This window comes from Siphateles boraxobius, unplaced genomic scaffold (assembly GCF_051911475.1).
Source record: "Siphateles boraxobius isolate OS27281-9 unplaced genomic scaffold, OSU_SipBor_1 19, whole genome shotgun sequence".
Taxonomy (NCBI): Eukaryota; Metazoa; Chordata; class Actinopteri; order Cypriniformes; family Leuciscidae; genus Siphateles; species Siphateles boraxobius.
In genome coordinates, this window is record NW_027508799.1 from 30,384,161 (window position 1) to 30,404,037 (window position 19,877).

The 19,877-nt window shown below is 40.6% G+C and overlaps 1 protein-coding gene across 1 annotated transcript in view; it reads left to right on the forward strand.

Annotated features, from left to right (window-relative positions):
• ttll12 (tubulin tyrosine ligase-like family, member 12) overlaps positions 1 to 19,877 on the forward strand; it is a 71,686-nt gene that overhangs the window by 8,335 nt on the left and 43,474 nt on the right. The gene's annotated exons all lie outside the window — the stretch shown is intronic.

Genomic DNA, 19,877 nt, shown 5'->3' on the forward strand with positions numbered 1-19,877 from the left:
ATGATAATATTCTTGCTTAAAGAAAAGTAAAGTTGTTTAGAGATCTCTCTTTAAAAAGACATTGCAAAAAAGCAAGGTCTGAGTCCAAAGGATAGACTGACCTGTACTGAAATTGATCTCCCTCTTATACAGTTGCTTATTTTCATAGTATCCTCTTTTCATAGTATATCGCAGTGAAACCACAAAACATAAAGATGTCTTGCTTTTATGGTTTCACACCCTGGGATGTGGGCACATACACATATCGTCCCGTATCACTAATGTGTCAGGAAGTCGTTGATCTCAATACAATGCAAAAGAAAGAAACTTGTTGTAGTGTTACAAATTTATTAAATGTTTAATTGAGGTTCAAATACAATAGTATGTAAACTGAGACCGTTTTGTATACTAAATTTAGCATTTAAGCTTATGATGGTGATGATATTTGCTGTGAAACAGTTTTCCAGCAAGAGAGTTCGGCAAATCCTGTTTTCTGTATCTGTCAGATTCCTGCTCTCTATCGAGCCTGCTAATTCCTGTTTCTCTCTATTGTAAGTTAAATGCATCAGATTACTGAAACTCTTGGTGGCTCTTGGGAGCTTTAGTCTCAGCGGGAGAGTCCTGCCATTCCTGTTCTCTAGTCTGATTGGATTGGAATTGGTAACACTCTCAGTATAGGGCAGGTTCCTAAACATGTACACATCATTTACATGCTTTGTTCCTCACAATGTTAAGCCCTGCCCCTAAATGTATATAAATTGCAAGGGAACGTTTCCCTTAGTTAGACTCGAGACGAGCCTGGAAGACTACAGCGACGCACAGCTCGTGTTCTCAATAAAGAAACCATCTTAAGATACAAACCCGAGTCTCCTGGTCTTCGCTTCTGAGTTTTCTACACTTTGGGAGAAAAAAGTTCACAACATTCTACAACTTATCCACATATACATTTTATAAAATTTTCTGTCTCAATTCCCAGAACACTTTCTGGCTTTGTCATTATAGTTCTGTATCTCCACTCCTCCAGTTTAGCCTGCATCTCCAGTCTCCAGTCAGGACCCTTTCTCTTTCTCTTTCTCTTTCCCTCCCCTCTCGTCTGACTAGATCTTTTCCAGATGTTCAGGGTTTTGTGAGTTCATGAGACCACGGTCTTATTTTCCTTCTCGTCCTGTGGCTTCAGCTGTGTTATAGAAAATCTGCAACTAAGACTTTGTGACTAAACTTAACTTACAAACTAAATTTGGAAAATTTGAAAACTAAAATGGAAAAAAAGACCAATTGACCAATTAGACATTGTCTTTATTTTGGGGTGTAACTATTTTCTTCTTCCATCACATTAAAGCTCCAGTAGGTAACTTTTGTAAACAAATATTTGTTAAAACTGTCATTATGTCCTGACAGTAGAATATGAGACAGATAATCTGTGAAAAAATCAAGCTCCTCTGGCTCCTCCCTGTGGTCCTATTGCCATTTGCAGAAATACACCGCTCACGGTCAGAAACAACCAATCAGAGCCAGGAGGAATGTCTTAGCAGTGTCAATCACGCTCGTGTACGCGCTGATCAGCCCTCTCTTGCACAGCGCGAGCGCGTACCGTCGTTCGTGACTCTCCTGTTCAAACTCGTTCATCCAAATGAACGAATCTTTTTTAGAGTCATTTCGTTCATTCAACGAACGAAATGACTCGAAAAAAGATTTGCTCATTTTGAACGAGTCTTTTTTGGAATCATTTTGTTCATTCAACGAACGAAATGACTCAAAAAAAGATTTGTTAATTTTGATGAACGAGTTCGAACAGGATCACGAACGTGCATCACAGAACAGAGCAAGGCGAGCATTTGTGCTTATAAAACTCAAAGTTTTTTATTTATTTTTGAAATGACCGATCGTTTCGCTAGATAAAACCCTTATTCATCGTCTGGTATCGTTTAAAGCCCTTTGAAGCTGCACTGAAACTGTTATTTGGTCCTTGAAACGTTTGTGTCCAATTGTAGTCCATTATATGGAGAAAAAGCCTGGAATGTTTTCATCAAAAACCTTAATTTCTTTTCGACTGAAGAAAGAAAGACATGGACATCTTGGATGACATGGGGGTTGAGTAAATTATCAGCAAAAGTTTTTTTAAAAGTGAACTAATCCTTTAACGTTCTTATAGAAAGAGTGCAACGTTATAAAGTTACATGTATTTCAAAATACATAATGATTAGAGGACCAAGTTTGTAGTCAAAGTAAGGGCAGGCCATAGTCAATGTAAAGCATATTGTTGATGTTTCATCCCTATTAGTGAATGTTTCATAACTGTTTATAATCCGCCGTCATCGGTGGTCCTGCTTACTAGCCTGCGCGTTCACGGCAGGCTCCGCTGTGGGGGAGGAGCTGTGGAGGGAGGGCTGTAGCGCAGCAGAGAGCAAGGGGGTTGGACCTATAAGTTGTGTTTGTTCAAATTTTCAGGCTAAGTCAACATTTTCTCAAAACTCCCTACTGCAGCTTTAATCAACATTATCATTTCCGTCACATGGTTCCATATATTTTCGCTCTTGCAGTGTATATATTTTAGTCATGATTTCTATAATGAGAATATGATACATTTTACCCAGAACTGATTAATATCAGCATGTGGGATTTAACTAATTAAATTAACAATCCATTTGAATTAACAGCACGTTAGAGAAATTCGTATTTCACAGGCATACTTTGCGAAATTAATCCCGTCTGAATCTGCCAAATAGTGTTTTTCTCACACAACTTCTATAAAAATTCCACAGCGTTACCCACTATTTTTCCGCAAATGCAATGGTCCTCTGAGAAATTGAAACCCGTCTGAATGCAAATGCCTGTGATTGCCAGAATATTGTATTATGCTAACGCTTCTCCGAATGTCTTGTTTGAGCTACAGATCGCTCACCAATCTTTCGCATGCCTCTTGAAAACGAGAAGCTGCAAGACTTTTATTTTGAAAGACATGCGTGAAAACCGTTGACTCTTCTGTTAGACGCAGTTAAGAGTGCCTTAGGAAAAGCGTGTTGCCTGATTCAGTATCTGTGGTCAGATGAGATGTTGTCAGGCTATATAGTGTCGTTGTTTGTGAGCATTGTTTGCACAATACAGCTCTGACGTTCTCTCTCTCTCTCTCTCTCTCTCTCTCTCTCTCTCTCTCTCTCTCTCTCTCTCTCTCTCTCTCTCTCTGCATGTTCACATGTGTTTTTCGTTGTATATTCTCACGGTAACTAAAGAGCCTATCCTTTAGTCGTGTCCTCAAGAGTTAGGAGATCAGTCTATACAAATTTGTGTTCTTTTATAGAAATAATAATAATAGATTTCCCCTTTGTATTATAAGTCTACCTTTCGTGGTACTCTTCAACCATGTTTGCAATACGACACCCTATCATATGCTGCCTCTTTGGCTAGGCTACTTGATCAATCAAATCTTACAGTGATTATTTTTATCTCAAAAGAATGCTCACCCTCAGATGTCGTCTTCTCCAGAAAGGATCCTCTTGACCCCGTTGGAAGAATATGACTCGTACTCAATAACCCAAGATTCAGTCAGATGTTTTAACAAAATTTAGTAAAAGTATCAAATGAAAGAAATACTTGTTACAGGTTATATACAAGTACTAACTAACAGATGTATACTAACTAGGCTTCAGTGCTTCTTGCAGCCAATAACTGCTGGAGTATTGACTTGTTGGTTGCAAGGAAGAGCCAAGAATAAGTCTCATTCTTTATAGTCTCTTCCCAGGCCCTGCCTTTGCATGTTACATAAGCATGAATACACAGTGTGGGTTTAACACGCCTCTCATAAGTATTAGTAGGCAATGTGGCTTGATAAGCCAGAGCGATAATGGTTTAATAAGACGAATGGCTTCTAATTTAATGTGAGTGCTATGGTTTAAGAAGACTCGAGCAAGCTATAAGCATCTAGTTTCCTGTTGCAGACACTATGGCCCCATCCACACTACTGCGTTTTCGTTTAAAAACGGAGACCTTTTGCTACGTTTGCACCTCCCGTCCACACTAAAACGGGAAAAACGAAGACCCAAAACGGAGAAGTTTAGAAACGCTGCAGCTCCGTTTTTCGTTTTGAATCTCCGGAGGGCGTTTTAGTGTAGACGGGACAAAACGGAGGAGTTTAGAAACGATGACGTAGAAGGTCAAGCTCGGCTCTATGATTGGGTGTCATCACCCATGACGTATCCTTCCCTAATTCGTCAGCCACCCATCACATGTCCCGTCACCGGAAGAAAACAAACAAAAACATCCTGGACTACGTAGCTGATGTTAGTGAGTGCAACATGGATAACGAATTACAAGCGTTACTGACTTTGATGTCTTTGTTAGCAGCTGTTGTGCAAGCAAATTCTGCATTTTACAATGCTATAACTGCCTACATGCGCCGGAGGCAAACTATTATTCGAGCGATCTATGACAATTCCCGTGTGTAGCGGCGGTCCATGAAAAGAAATCTCTGGTCTTCGACATTTTCTAATCTTTGCAGAGGTAGCTAACGTTACTTGCTTCCTCATCAAATCTGAGGAATAGTCCATCCGTTTCCTGTTTACACCGGCACGCGCATGCACAGTGTTGGAGAATGGTCACGTGATCCGAGTTTTCAGTCGTTTTAATGTGGACGGAGATCAATTCTAATACGCAGCTAAAACGCTGGTGTGGACGGAGATCGTTTTCGTTTTAATTCTCCGTTTTTAAACGAAAACGCAGTAGTGTGGACGGGGCCTATGTGTGGGTGTATGGCTTAACATGCCTTATTAGATCAACAGCCCTGGGGCTAAATATCCTTTCTCTTAGAAGGGGGGTCTTGGAGCATGATGTCTTTCATTAGTCCGGCCAGTTCTTTGACACTAGCTGCAGTGTGCTGGACAGTGGGTCTCTTATTATGACCTTTTCTATTTTGGTGGTGAGTTAAGGATGATGGAGAAGTGAGGGAAATGCCATCCTTAGATGAGCTTCCCTTCACAAAGGCAAAGATGGAGAAATATCTCTTTTGTTCAAGAAAGCTCCTATGGATGGCCTTATTCTCTGTATCATGTTTGCTGGAAACGATTTGCATGCAGGTATTATGTTCATTATATGATCAGGAGCAGTTTCCGTATGTTTCATTAACAGTTCATGTTAGGATTGTGTGTTTTCCATGGTAGCTGTTGTCTCTGTGATATATTAGAAATTATTCATATTCAAATTTATTCAGTTTGCATGCGCTTTTGCATGCCTTTTGGCATTACCTTTTGTTTCACTCTGGCTGTTTTTGAAATTGGTCTCTATAAGATTCATTATGGACTGTGCACATTGTAACGGATAACGCAATCAGACACAATGGGCTAACAATGATGTCAATTATTTCCTCTGTATTATCAGAATTTTGTTTATCCATTTTGGAATTTGTTTTTATTTGTTATGTTTAATCTTTGTTGAATTTTTTTTTCCTGGGGGTGGGTTGTGTATGTGAAATGTTTCATATTCCAATTTATTCAGTTTTATTATTTTTATTGATGTCTTTTATTCACTTCTTTTATTTATTTTTATGTTACATGATTTTTTCCTGTACATGTTATTAATATCTTTTTTTACCTGATGTACCTTGGTATCAGAATATGTTTCCATCCTGTTTTCATCTGTTATGAACAATCAGACACCGCGAGATCCAAACGCAGCATAGGTTTAATTATAGGATAGTCATACAGGCAAGGGTCACAGACAGCAGACACAGCAAAGGAGACAAGGCTAAATCACAATCCAAATACCAGGCAGGAGAACAGAGCTAGGTAGCAGACGACACGAGATCCAGGGAACAGGCAGAAGGTCAATGGGCAGGCAGCAGACAATCGAGGGGAGGATTCAGCAAGGGTCGTAAACACAGACAGGCAATCAAACTGGGAAACGCTCAAAAGCAGACTTGAAATCAAGACTAGATATCAGACTGGATTACAGACTAGGAGACGCTAGCAATTGAACACAACAGTGAGTCAGACCTTCATTCAAGACTTCGCAAAGGGTGATAGAGACAGTGAGGTATAAATGTGTGTGGAGCTGCGTATGGAACTAGATGCAGGTTCAATGGAAACAGGTGTGTGTGTAATCAGTTCAGGGTGTGTGCATAAACAGTCCAGGGAAATGCAGTTCAGAAGTGGAGTGCCCTCTCATGGCATTCGAGGGCAATCCAGCCGATCATCGTTACGCCATCTCTGCAGATAATGCAAGATCTGCGATATTCTCTTAATGGTGTTAAAACTAAAATTGCTCAAGTTATTCCATGTGCCTTACAAGAACCTTAGTGACTTAATAAGACATGCTAGGGTACATTTTGTCTTGAGTGCATCACTAAATGGTTGCAAGAGAAGTAAAAAAAGATCTTCAAAAGGTAACAGGAAGGAAAGTACATAGACACAGCATATAAAGTGATGTTTCAAAAGACTCTGGGCTTCTTCTTCCTCTTCCTCTGCTGTTTTTTTCTCTCCTTGTATTCTGCAAATATATTACTTATTTTGGGGCGTTTCTCTATACTCTGATATACAAACTTAATCTGTTAGATACAATACTTTAGATATTAATGCTTAGATTTATTTTTCTGTCTTTTCTTGAAACTTATTTGCTACATTTTAATAAGAAATGTTTTAATATTTCTTAAATGGTTCGTTCACCCAAAAATGAAAATTCAGTTATTTATTACCCACCCTATTGTCGTTCCAAACCCGTACACTATCAATCATCTTTTGAACACACATTAAGATATTTTTGATGAAATTGGAAAAGAAATCTCAACTACCACTTTGAAGCTTCAAAAAGTTCATAACGAGATCATAAAACTAATCCAAATGAATTGAGTGGTTTAGTCCACATTTTCTGAAGAGACTCGAACACTTTATAATGAACAGAATAAAACATTGATCAGCAAACACGAACAAGCTCGACCGGACCTGTTTGACGCGTGAGAACAAACCTTTTTTTGTTTCTTGCAGAAGCTCAAACGTGCTGCGTAACACGTGAATGAACCTCATTGTTTCTTGCTGAAGCTCAAACGTGCTGCGTAACACGTGAATGAACCTCATTGTTTCTTGCTGAAGCTCAAACATGCTGTGTAACACGTGAATGAACCTCATTGGTTCTTGCTGAAGCTCAAACATGCTGTGTAACACGTTAATGAACCTCATTGGTTCTTGCTGAAGCTCAAACGTGCTGCGTAACACGTGAATGAACCTCATTGGTTCTTGCTGAAGCTCAAACGTGCTGCGTAACACGTGAATGAACCTCATTGGTTCTTGTTGAAGCTCAAACGTGCTGCGTAACACGTGAATGAACCTCATTGGTCCTTGCTGTAGCTCAAACGTGCTGCGTAACACGTGAATGAACCTCATTGGTTCTTGCTGAAGCTCAAACGTGCTGCGTAACACGAGAATGAACCTCATTGGTTCTTGCTGAAGCTCAAACGTGCTGCGTAACACGTGAATGAACCTCATTGGTTCTTGCTGAAGCTCAAACGTGCTGCGTAACACGAGAATGAACCTCGTTGGTTCTTGCTGAAGCTCAAACGTGCTGCGTAACACGAGAATGAACCTAATTGGTTCTTGCTGAAGCTCAAACGTGCTGCGTAACATGAGAATGAACCTCATTGTTTCTTGCTGAAGCTCAAACGTGCTGCGTAACACGAGAATGAACCTCATTGGTTCTTGCTGAAGCTCAAACGTGCTGCGTAACACGAGAATGAACCTCATTGGTTCTTGCTGAAGCTCAAACGTGCTGCGTAACACGTGAATGAACCTCATTGGTTCTTGCTGAAGCTCAAACGTGCTGCGTAACACGTGAATGAACCTCATTGGTTCTTGCTGAAGCTCAAACGTGCTGCGTAACACGAGAATGAACCTCATTGGTTCTTGCTGAAGCTCAAACGTGCTGCGTAACACGAGAATGAACCTAATTGGTTCTTGCTGAAGCTCAAACGTGCTGCGTAACATGAGAATGAACCTCATTGTTTCTTGCTGAAGCTCAAACGTGCTGCGTAACACGAGAATGAACCTCATTGGTTCTTGCTGAAGCTCAAACGTGCTGCGTAACACGAGAATGAACCTCATTGGTTCTTGCTGAAGCTCAAACGTGCTGCGTAACACGTGAATGAACCTCATTGGTTCTTGCTGAAGCTCAAACGTGCTGCGTAACACGTGAATGAACCTCATTGGTTCTTGCTGAAGCTCAAACGTGCTGCGTAACACGAGAATGAACCTCATTGGTTCTTGCTGAAGCTCAAACGTGCTGCGTAACACGTGAATGAACCTCATTGGTTCTTGCTGAAGCTCAAACGTGCTGCGTAACACGAGAATGAACCTCATTGGTTCTTGCTGAAGCTCAAACGTGCTGCGTAACACTAGAATGAACCTCATTGGTTCTTGCTGAAGCTCAAACGTGCTGCGTAACACGAGAATGAACCTCATTGGTTCTTGCTGAAGCTCAAACGTGCTGCGTAACACGAGAATGAACCTCATTGGTTCTTGCTGAAGCTCAAACGTGCTGCGTAACACGAGAATGAACCTAATTGGTTCTTGCTGAAGCTCAAACGTGCTGCGTAACACGAGAATGAACCTCATTGTTTTTTGCTGAAGCTCAAACGTGCTGAGTAACACGAGAATGAACCTCATTGGTTCTTGCTGAAGCTCAAACGTGCTGCGGAACACGAGAATGAACCTCATTGGTTCTTGCTGAAGCTCAAACGTGCTGCGTAACACGTGAATGAACCTCATTGGTTCTTGCTGAAGCTCAAACGTGCTGCGTAACACGTGAATGAACCTCATTGGTTCTCGCTGAAGCTCAAACGTGCTGCGTAACACGAGAATGAACCTCATTGGTTCTCGCTGAAGCTCAAACGTGCTGCGTAACACGAGAATGAACCTCATTGGTTCTTGCTGAAGCTCAAACGTGCTGCGTAACACGAGAATGAACCTAATTGGTTCTTGCTGAAGTTCAAACGTGCTGCGTAACACGAGAATGAACCTCATTGGTTCTTGCACGGCAAGCTTGAGCTTCCGTTTACCACAACTGATGTGTAAGGAATGATTATTTATGAATTTTTGAATAAAAGCATAAATTACTGTCAATGGAGGAACAGAAAACTATCATCATTTGCATTCCAAAGATGAGCGAAAGTCTTACGGGTTTGGAACGACATGAGGATGAGTAATTAATGACAGATTTTTAATTTCGTGTGAACTAACCCTTTAAACTTTCCTATAAAGGTTAAAGACAGTTCTTGTGTAAGACTGCTCTTGTTGTGGTTTTCAATCTTTCTGAAAAATAACTTCGCAGAGATCTTTGATGCCAGAAATAATTAGACTTTATTTTCGAACGCCGTCCCGTTCCATAGAACGGCGCTCTAACGCTCTCTGGCCCTCTGGCCTTCCAGTGCGCTCCCGAGTACATTTTGGTTCAGAGTTATATACATACTTCTTCTTCCAAAGAAGGTAACACACCCTATAGATAGTTTTGGGTAAAAGTCTTTTACCATGTGACTTCTCAGAATAGAATTTTCTGCAGCAAACAACATTCCATTCAAGGTCTTTCACATACACAGAGGAAATCCAAAGTCACAGACAGAAGAAATAATTGTGTCCAAATATATAGCAAAATTACTTGTTTTCTAAATAATAAAATCTTCTACACTCTTTGTTTAACTTCCTTCTGTTTTGTTATGTGCACATCGTGGACACACCTAGACAAAACAAGAACTAGACCTTGGTTTGGGCACACTGGTACACGCACACAAACCCAAGGCACGCACATACATTTGACCACTCTTACTTTAACTTATTACTATATTTCTTAATATGCCATGTATGGTAATGTCTGATCTTTGAGTACTATGAATGGATGCCCAGCACATCCTGGATGGTATTGCCCAATCTTGTGTGTATAAATATGACTCATCTTCCTTAATAAATGGGAGAATGTTGGTACGACACTGGCTTTGCGTGTACTTGATAATTCTCCTGAGATATCTCACGCTGCTGCTGCTGCTGCTGCTGCTGCTGCCACCACACATCACGGAGGTTCATGCACCTGTTTCCAACTGATGATTGATAGCATTGAGGCTTCAGAAAATTAATCTAACAAGTAATTATTTCTAATTCAAATTTGAGCTTTAACATAATCATCTGCCTGGCTCTCACTGCATCACTCTGCAACATAAAAATTTCGTGTTATTTTGCTTATTTTTATATAATTTGTATATTTTATTTTTACTACAATTTATGTATAATAAGTAAAGTGGCACGGTACTTGTGTGTGTCAACCATTTTTGTTAAATAAATTTTTCTTTATATATATATATATATATATATAATTTATTTATTTATTTCAGCTTGAGGCAAGGCATTTTTCCTTTTTGTGTAAATATGCAAATCAGGCATTGGATAAAGCCAGGTTTGAAAATCTCGTTTAATTATTTATTTAATTTTGACATATTAGAGTCTCTCTTTATTACTCCATTAATCAGAAAATACTTTCAACCGCCAATTTTTTTCTTCTTCAATTTTCACCATTTATTTTTAGTAATAAAATGTATAAAATCAGGCAAATATGAAGAAACCCCACTGTAAAACCCTTCATAATATAGATAAAACTGTAAAGGTGTGTGTATGTAAGTGCTACTGAACTGGAGATTCGGGTGGTGATGGCGCAGTGGAGAAGACACATGCTTTTTGTGTGAGAGACCCGGGTTCGAATCCATTGTGAGACACCAATGTGTCCCTGAGCAAGACACTTAACCCCTAGTTGCTCCAGAGGCGTGCGACCTCTGACATATATAGCAATTGTAAGTCGCTTTGGATAAAAGCGTCAGCTAAATGAATAAATGTAGATTTCTGACTCAGCGCAGGAGAAAAAATGGGGGGCTGTCGTGGCCTAATGTTTAAAGAGTCAGACTTGTAACCTGAAGGTCCTACACAATACGTTCACATTTTTTAAAATGAAAGTCTCTTATGCTCACCAAAATTTTAATTAAAATTTTCTTTAATTTTATTCAAATAAATGAAGTTTAAAAAAAGTGCAATCAAAAAAATACCGTAAAAGACAGTGAATCATTATTACAATTTAAAATAGCTGTTTTTTTATTTAAATACATTTTAAAATACTAGTTTATTCCTGTGATCAAAGCTGAATTTTCAGCATCATTAGTCCAGTCTTCCGTGTCACATGATCCTTCAGAAATCATTCTAATGATTTGCTGCTCAATAGTAGGGAGGTTAAGTGACTTTTGACTTCAAGTCATGATGCAAAGGTCCCCTTTGGTATGGAAGTACCTTATGGCCATAGAAATAAATTTATCCTAAGACACAAGTGAGATCACATTTTGTATCTTATATACGCACATTTTTTAAAAATGGCCGCCGACCATACTTGAGAGGCCCATATCTTTGCTTCTGTTATAGCTATAATGACAAATTTGGTATCAACGGGTACATTTTTGTGGTCAAGGAGTCCAATAAAATAGGTTCCAAGACTAAAAAAACAATAATGTTGTCCTTAACATGACAATTGGAGTTGAAGTATGCAATTTCTTATTAAAAAACGCATGCCAAACACACAGTCCATTCACAACTTAATAATTTCTTCGTTTAGGTCTGCTTCGCATGCTCCCTTTACAGCACTGGCTGAAGACGCGGGTCCTGCGTCAAACATGGGCATCCGGTCGTTTAATTCTCAAGGTAACTCACAACTGTGTCACAGCTCTGGAGCCCTGGAAGGTGGTCGACTGGTATCAGACAGGTGTAAACCTGGGAGTAATCTCTAAACTGATAGTGGTTTCGACAGACGCCTCCAATTCGGGCTCTATGAGGGCAGACCGACTTTTGGCCTGTGGTCAAGCCAAGAAAAGAGCTTGCACATAAACTGTCTAGAGATGAAGCCGGTCGAGAACGCCTTGCGGTTCTTCCTTCCCTTTCTAAAGGGCCACCATGTCCTTGTCCGCACGGACAACATGTGGGTGGTTTCCTACATAAATCGCCAGGGCAGTCTGAGATCACGGAACCTTCATGCACTGGCAGAACGCAGCCATGTATGGGTTCAGCGCAACCTACTCTCGCTGAGAGCGGCGCATGTGCCAGGCCATCTTAATGTGCGTCCAGACAGGCTGTCCAGGGACAACGTTCCCCCAGGGGAATGGTCCCTCCACCCTCAGACAGTTCAGCTGTTGTGGGACACCTTTGGCACAGCAGAAGTCGACCTCTTTGCGTCTCAAGACAACGCTCAGTGTCCAATATGCTTCACAAAGAACAAGGACGAGCTGGCCCATCACTGGCCCAGCCGCCCTCTCTATGCTTTCCTTCCGATCATGCTGTTACCACAGGTAATCAAGTGTATAAGGGAGAGCGGTTCCTGTGTACTTCTAGTAGCTCCGTTCTGCCCGAACCAAGTTTGGTTTCCGGAGCTGATGCAGCTTCAGAGCTTGCCTCCGTGGCCTGTCCCGTTGAGGAGAGATCTCCTCTCATAGGCCGGGGGTACAATTTGGCACCCACGACCCGAGCTTTGGGCTCTGCATGTGTGGGCTATCAACGGGTACCCGTCAGTCTCCCCGACGGAGTGTTAAACACGATTACGCAAGCTAGAGCGCCCTCTACTAGACGGCTTTGTGCTTCCAAGTGGTCAGTGTTCTCAGGTTGGTGCTCAGCTCGCAACCTGGATCCACAAGATTGTGGGGTGTCGGAGGTTCTCTCCTTCCTACAGGAGCTCTTGGATAAGGGTAGATCCCCATCCATGCTCAAGGTATATGTGGCGGCTATTGCTGCGTTTGTCAAACATTCGCATGGCCAGTCACTGGATAGGAACGACCTTGTAGTCCGCTTCCTCAGGGGAGCTAGAAGGATGAACCCTCCTCGCCCCCCCTCGGACCTTTCCTTGGTCCTGGAGGCCATGAAGGGTGCCCCTTTCGAACCTCTACAGTCTGTGGACCTTAAGTATCTCATTGAAAACAGCCTTTCTGGTGGCTATCGCCTCAGTCAAGCTGGTGGGTGACTTACACGCATTTTTGGGCCTAATGACTCCAAGGTCATCCTCAAACCAAGACATGATCATGTCCCCAAAGTACTTGCCACTCCTTTCAGAGCACAAGTCTCTGTGGATCTGACAGCGAGTCTGACATTCTCTCGTCACAGGCGATTTTTGAGATTCGCCTTCGAGGGCCAGGCATATCAATACACAGTCCTACCGTTCGGCCTGTCCCTGGCATCCTGTATATTATGATGTGCATGGACGCTGCTCTCGCGCCCCTGAAACTTCAGGGCATACAATTTGAACTATTTGGACGATTGGCTGATTCTAGCTCGATCTCATTCAGAGCTCATAGAACACAGGACCATATTACTCGAACACCTCGAGAATCTTGGTCTCACAGTCAATTGGGTGAAGAGCTCGCTGTCCCCCAGCCAGGAAATATCCTTTCTGGGCACAGAGCTGAACTCGCTGTCAATGACAGCGCGACTATCGCCAGAGCGCATACTGAACATTGCGGCACTATAGTCCCGCTCAAGAGATTTCAGAAAATGCTGGGCCTCATGGCCTCATCATCATCAGTACTCCAGCTGGCTCTGCTTCGCATGCACCCACTGCAGTGGTGGCTGAAAGCATGAGTGCCGTCTCGAGCTTGGGCCTCCGATCTGTTTCGCCGCAGGGTCAATCAGAAATGCGTCGCAGTTCTGAAACCTTGGAAGGCGACCGACTGGTACTGGAACCACCGCCTCTTCAATCTGACATTCTCTCTTCGGATCTGACAGCGAGGCTGACGTGAATCTCCTTTGCCTGGTTAGGGCCCTTAGAATTTACGTGGAACGTTCGACTGCTTTCAGACGGTCAGGACAGCTATTTGTTTAGTTTGGTGGCCGATCTAAAGGTCTTGCTGCCCATTTTTATATCCCCATATCATATGAACTCAGGGCGCTCGCTCTTGGGTCAGTGTTGTGGTAGATTTAGCACGCACAGCGTTTTAAATTGGATTCCCGTAGCGTAAGCTAGCTTTTCGCAACATGAGAGTACTCTCGTAAGAGAACGTCACGGTTACTAACGTAACCTCGGTTCTATCTAGAAGAGGGAATGAGTGTTGCGTAACCCTGCCGTGCTTGTGCTACCATCTGGTTTCGCTTCAGTCGATGAAAACCAAGGAGCATCTTATCGAGCTCTGGCTTATATAGGCATAAGCCACGCCCATTCGCCCACTCATTGGTGCTTACGTCACGTGCAGTGCCTCAATAGGTTGCAGCAGTTGCCGAATAGCATCCAATAGGCGCGCGAGCTGCCTCGCCTAGGTCTGCTAGCTGCAGCAAGTGTGTTTTAAATTAATAAAAATTATAAGGATAATTTTTGGCTTCAGTATTCTCGAGAAAAGAGGTTTTCCCTCTAAGGTTTTTTTTTCCATAGTCAACTAGCTAGCTATTTATTAGTTATCTAACATTAAAAACATTTTTCTATTTAATGAGAAAGTCATACGAACCTCAAAGTGTTAACCTGTCACCTCTGACCTTCAACAGCTGTCTAAGCTCCTGGTGCAGATGGGATGTGTTGTTGCAGGAACTGATATGCTATAGGCTACTTCTGACTGGTCAAAATCTCATGCTACTTAGGATAAATGTAATGTACAGAAGTAGCTGCAATGCTTAAATGCAAAATTTAAATTTTTTGAACGAAAAGATAAGTAAAGTCACTCTGATGACAATTTTTATGTGAAATGTGCATATTTACCCCCAATTGTCATGGTATGGGGAAAATTATAAATTTTTTAAACTTGAAACCAATTTTATTGGATTCCTTGATCCCAAAAATGTACACTTTGACACCAAATTTGTCATTATAGCCATAACAGAAGCAAAGATATGGGCTCTAGAGTATTTTCGGCGCATTGGCGGCCATTTTTGAAAAAACATGTTTATTTCTGATACAAAGTGTGATCTCACTTGTGTCTTAGGATAAATTGATTTGTATGACCCTAAAGTACTTCCATACCAAAGGAGACCTTTGCATCATGACTTGAAGTCAAAGGCCTATTATTTGGGCTTAACCTCCCGACTTCAAGAAACATTTCTTATTATTATCAATCTTGAAAACAGTTGTGCTGCTTAATATTTTGTGGGAAATGTGCCAAAAAAATTCAAGATTCTTTAGATAGAAAGTTAACTAGAACACCATTTATTTGAAATCTTTTGTAACATTGTAAGTGTCTTTACTGTCACATTTGATCAATTGAATATGTCCTTGCTGAATACGCGCAACGTACTGACCCCAAACTTTTGAAGGGCAATGTAAATTACCAGCTTTAAATTATTCATATAATAATAATAAAAATGTAATTTAATAATAATATAATTTGACTTAAGTCTGGAGACTTGTGTGTTTGTAGAAGCATATCTCAGAACATGTTCTGGACCATATGTGTCAGGAAATTGTTAGTCTCAATACATCATATACATAAAAGAAAGAAGCTGCTCTGCCTCTACAACAAGATGTATTTACTGCAGACATGATAGTTAAGATCATATATTTTATCACGTTAACAAAAACATTTGTTCTACTGTGGTCTGTCTATTGGAAAGAATGTCTTACAGAAAGAAAAAAAGGTCAACTACATAGAAACATCAAAATTAATAAGTGAAAAGAGCATTGAACATACATTTTTAATGATAAACAACAAACTATATGATTAAATTATTAAACATAAACAAGAGATATAGAAATGTTTCCTTTTTCTGCTTCCCCTTTCTCCTTTAAGTCAAGTAACTTTGGATGATTCTTACATCTTTAATGAGCACGTCTGTCTCCACCTCTTACTTTTTATCTCTTGAATGACAAGATCAAATAGATTCCAATCTCTCTGACCTTAACGCTCCGCGGGGAACAAAGGGGATTACACCTCAGTGTAATGACACTGGCCACTTTAGGCTACTCCTCATGGAGATCAGTGTGCTTCACATGTCTGCGCATCATGATAAGAGGCAGATCAAAGATGCTCCATTAAGTCTACCAGTCAAAAATTTAAGTGAGAATGGGAGAAATTGCAAGACTAATGTTAAGATCAGAGGTTAACTGGGATTTTCACCTTTCGAACGACACGTTTGCTGTTTCTCTGACTTTCACACTCCACAGGAAACAAAGGAGATTATTTTTCACACCATTTTACAGGTCTTTTTTTACTGCTTGGTACTTGTGTAGGCAGTTTGTGTATTCATTTGATCCTGATAAGTCCTTAACCGAGTAAATCCTGGCATAGGAAATAATAGTCCAGAAACTGATTTATAAGGCTGTTATGGCTCATGTAGTTGAATTTGAAGCTTACACCCAAAGAAGAATTAAAAATAAAAAACAGTTTTATTCAAACGACCAAAACTGAGGAATCTAAATATGCAATTGGTGCAGTTGCTGATATTCTATTGCCAAAAAGTAAGATTACATTTTTATAGTTTGTAATGTAGATCAATGAAATCTTTATAACAACATAGCAGGCTACTTATACGTAATGCATTTACATATGAGTATCAGTTGTAGCTCTATATCTCCCAGTATAATGTCTAAGTAAGATGATATTTCAATATTCAGTTTTATGATCAAAGCTCTGTAGTTGTATTGTGAGGGCAAAACATATAATGCTATATATTGATGATTAAGAGATGTAAACGTTCATCAAAAGCTTGATCTGATTTGATAATTCACATTTTAACATGCAATAACAAATATAAAAGTTACGCTTAGTTTATAAAAATCATTAAATATTTTGCAGCAAAAAGTATGTATTTCTCAGCACATCATTTACTCACTCTCAAATTGTTTCAAACGTGTATGAATTTCTTTCTTCTGCTGAGTACAAAAGAAGATATGTCTGTAACCAGACAGTTCATGAGGCCCCATTGACTTCCATAGTATTTTTTTTACATACTCATCTGTTTTCTCTGATTCTCCTGGAGGCTGTTGTTTTGGCATCCTCACTTGTTTAACACATGTGTCCTGCAGACACAACATTAGATAAAACATAGGCAATATCTTCTTCCTTCAAGGTTGAGTTGAAGCACATCACTGGAACACAACAATACATCCACACAAAGCAAACTTGAGCTAATATAAACTACTACTTAAGATTCATTGTCACATTTTAACACATACTCGTTCATACAGCAACAGAATACGGTTGTCAGTTCTGTATTTGACTCCTTAATACGGTTATATTCACACACAGTTCAGTTATTTATAGGAGTGACAACCACATTCTATAACTGAACCGAACATTTCAAGACTCAAAACTGACAATGTGAATATAGCCATATATTGCTGAAATGCAATAACTGATGCACGACTAGCGACTAAATCTTTTTTTCTCAGTTGAAGTTCAAATTGTAGATTTGAAAATCCTGCTTCCCCCTATTATTTTTGAATCACGCAAGCTACACCAATAGATTTCTATTTATTATGTATCATGTGTCAGACAGAGAGAAACAGGCATATAAGAATAAGGCTATATGAGAGAAGGTCCAGATTCCAGATTTCTCTGTTCCGTTTTTCTCTATGTTCTCACCCCATCATGCCTTTATGTTTCTCTAAGGTGGTACAGTAAGGATTGAGCTTATATACATCACAGAGAGACTTACAACTTCTTTGTAAGGTAGAAAAACATTTAGCTTATGTTTAAAAATGAAGTGTATACCTAATGCACATGGTACAATGCACTTTCTACAATAAGAAACTATTTCTCAGTGTATACATTAGTGGAATACAAATTTGAAGTATAATCATCATTGGATCATCTCTGCTAGGTGAACATTACATACCTCTAAGCAAAATATAACACCAGCTCTCTGCTCAGCACATATCCACAAACATAGTCTGACTTCACAAAATACATTATGAAAATGAATAAAGAAAAATAAAACTAAAAAATAACATAAAACAGTAAATTTGTAATAATAATAATAATAATAAATTGAATTTGTATAGCGCTTTTCTCGAACTCAAAGTCGCTTTACAGGGCAGGTGAATCAGCAAGAGAAAAAAAAAAGAAAAAAAACATATAGGGATGGGAGGGGCGTGGGGCTACGGATAGGCAGAGGTGAAGAGATGGGTCTTGAGGCGGGACTGGAAGATGGTGAGGGACTCAGAGGTGCGGATCTCATGGGGGAGGGAGTTCCAGAGCCTGGGAGCTGCCCTGGAAAAGGCTCTGTCCCCAAAACTGCGGAGCTTGGACTTGTGGATGCAGAGGAGACCGGCTGAGGTGGATCTGAGGGACCGTGAGGGTTGATAGGGGGAGAGGAGGTCAGTGAGGTATGAGGGGGCCAGGTGGTGGATGGCTTTGTAGGTAAGGACCAGGATTTTGTATGTGATCCGGTGGGAAATAGGGAGCCAGTGTAGTTGTTTTAGGACTGGAGTGATGTGGTGCCAGGATTTGGAGCGGGTGATGAGTCGGGCGGCTGCATTCTGGACCAGTTGGAGTCTTTTTATGTAGTTTGAGCTAATACCAAGGAGTAGTGAGTTGCAATAGTCCAGTCGTGAGGAGATGAAGGCGTGAATGAGTCTTTCAGCAGCAGAGGGTGTGAGTGAGGATCTGATTTTGGCGACGTTGCGGAGGTGAAAGAAGGAGGTTTTAATGACATGACAGATGTGAGGTTCAAGGGAGAGGGTTGAATCAAAAACCACGCCGAGGTTGCGGGCCTGTGGGGATGGGGAGACAATGGTGTCGTCAATGGTGAGAGTGATGTTATTGGTTTTGCTGAGAGTGGATTTGGAGCCTATGAGGAGGAATTCTGTTTTATTGCTATTGAGTTTGAGGAAGTTATGTTGCATCCAGGTTTTAATAGCTGACAGACAGGAGTTGATATGGGAGAGGGGAGGATTGTGGGGGGATTTGGTGCTGAGGTAGATCTGAGTGTCATCGGCATAACAGTGGAAATTCAGTTTGAAGTGACGAAGTATCTGACCAAGGGGGAGGATGTAAATGATGAAGAGGAGGGGGCCGAGTACGGATCCTTGGGGAACGCCTTGGGTGACTGTGGCTGTTGCAGAGGTGTGATTATGAAGAGAGATGAAGTGGGATCTGTTGGAAAGGTAGGAACGGAGCCAGCTGAGTGCAGTACCTTCGATACCAAGGTCTTTGAGTCTGGTGAGCAGGATGTTATGGCTCACGGTATCGAAGGCTGCACTCAGGTCGAGAAGAATAAGGATGTTGAGGGAACCAGTGTCAGCGGAGGTGAGGAGGTCATTAAGGACTTTGAGGAGAGCAGTTTCTGTGCTGTGGAGGGGGCGAAAACCAGATTGGAGAGGTTCAAATTGGTTATTGGCATGAAGATGGGTTTGTAATTGTAAAGCGTAAATTGTAAAGCGTAATTGTAGTCTTCAAAAGAAAAAAAGAATAAGTTGAAAGAACCAAAAAAGACAAATGCAGAAGTCTACCAAGACACGTTGTACTAGGCTAGATTATGTGACAGGGAAGCACCTGTTGAAAAGCATAGATAATTTGAGCCATTATTGGGAGTTTTAAAGGTCATGTGAATGTCTAGCAGGTCACGATGACATGTCAAGGTGCAGGATAAACTTGATGAACTAATGTGGTTTCGACTCCAGTCTGAAGAGATCACTATCGCTGGGCTCTAAGCATGTGAATGAGTTCCTCTTAAGTCTTTGCAGAAATATAACATCAGAAAGGCACAGTTGTCTTTACAGCTATCATGAGAACGGCAAAATAAAAATAAGAACAAAACATCAAACTTTAGAACTCTTGATTCATATGCATGATGATCAATTCAGTTAATTACAAAATAATTGCATATTTCTATGGAAGCCAGACTAAATGAATAAAAACTGAAGATCTAGCTGATGCTAGTTTATTTATTTATTTATTTATTTATTAACATTTATTAGAGGATCATCCCCATGAG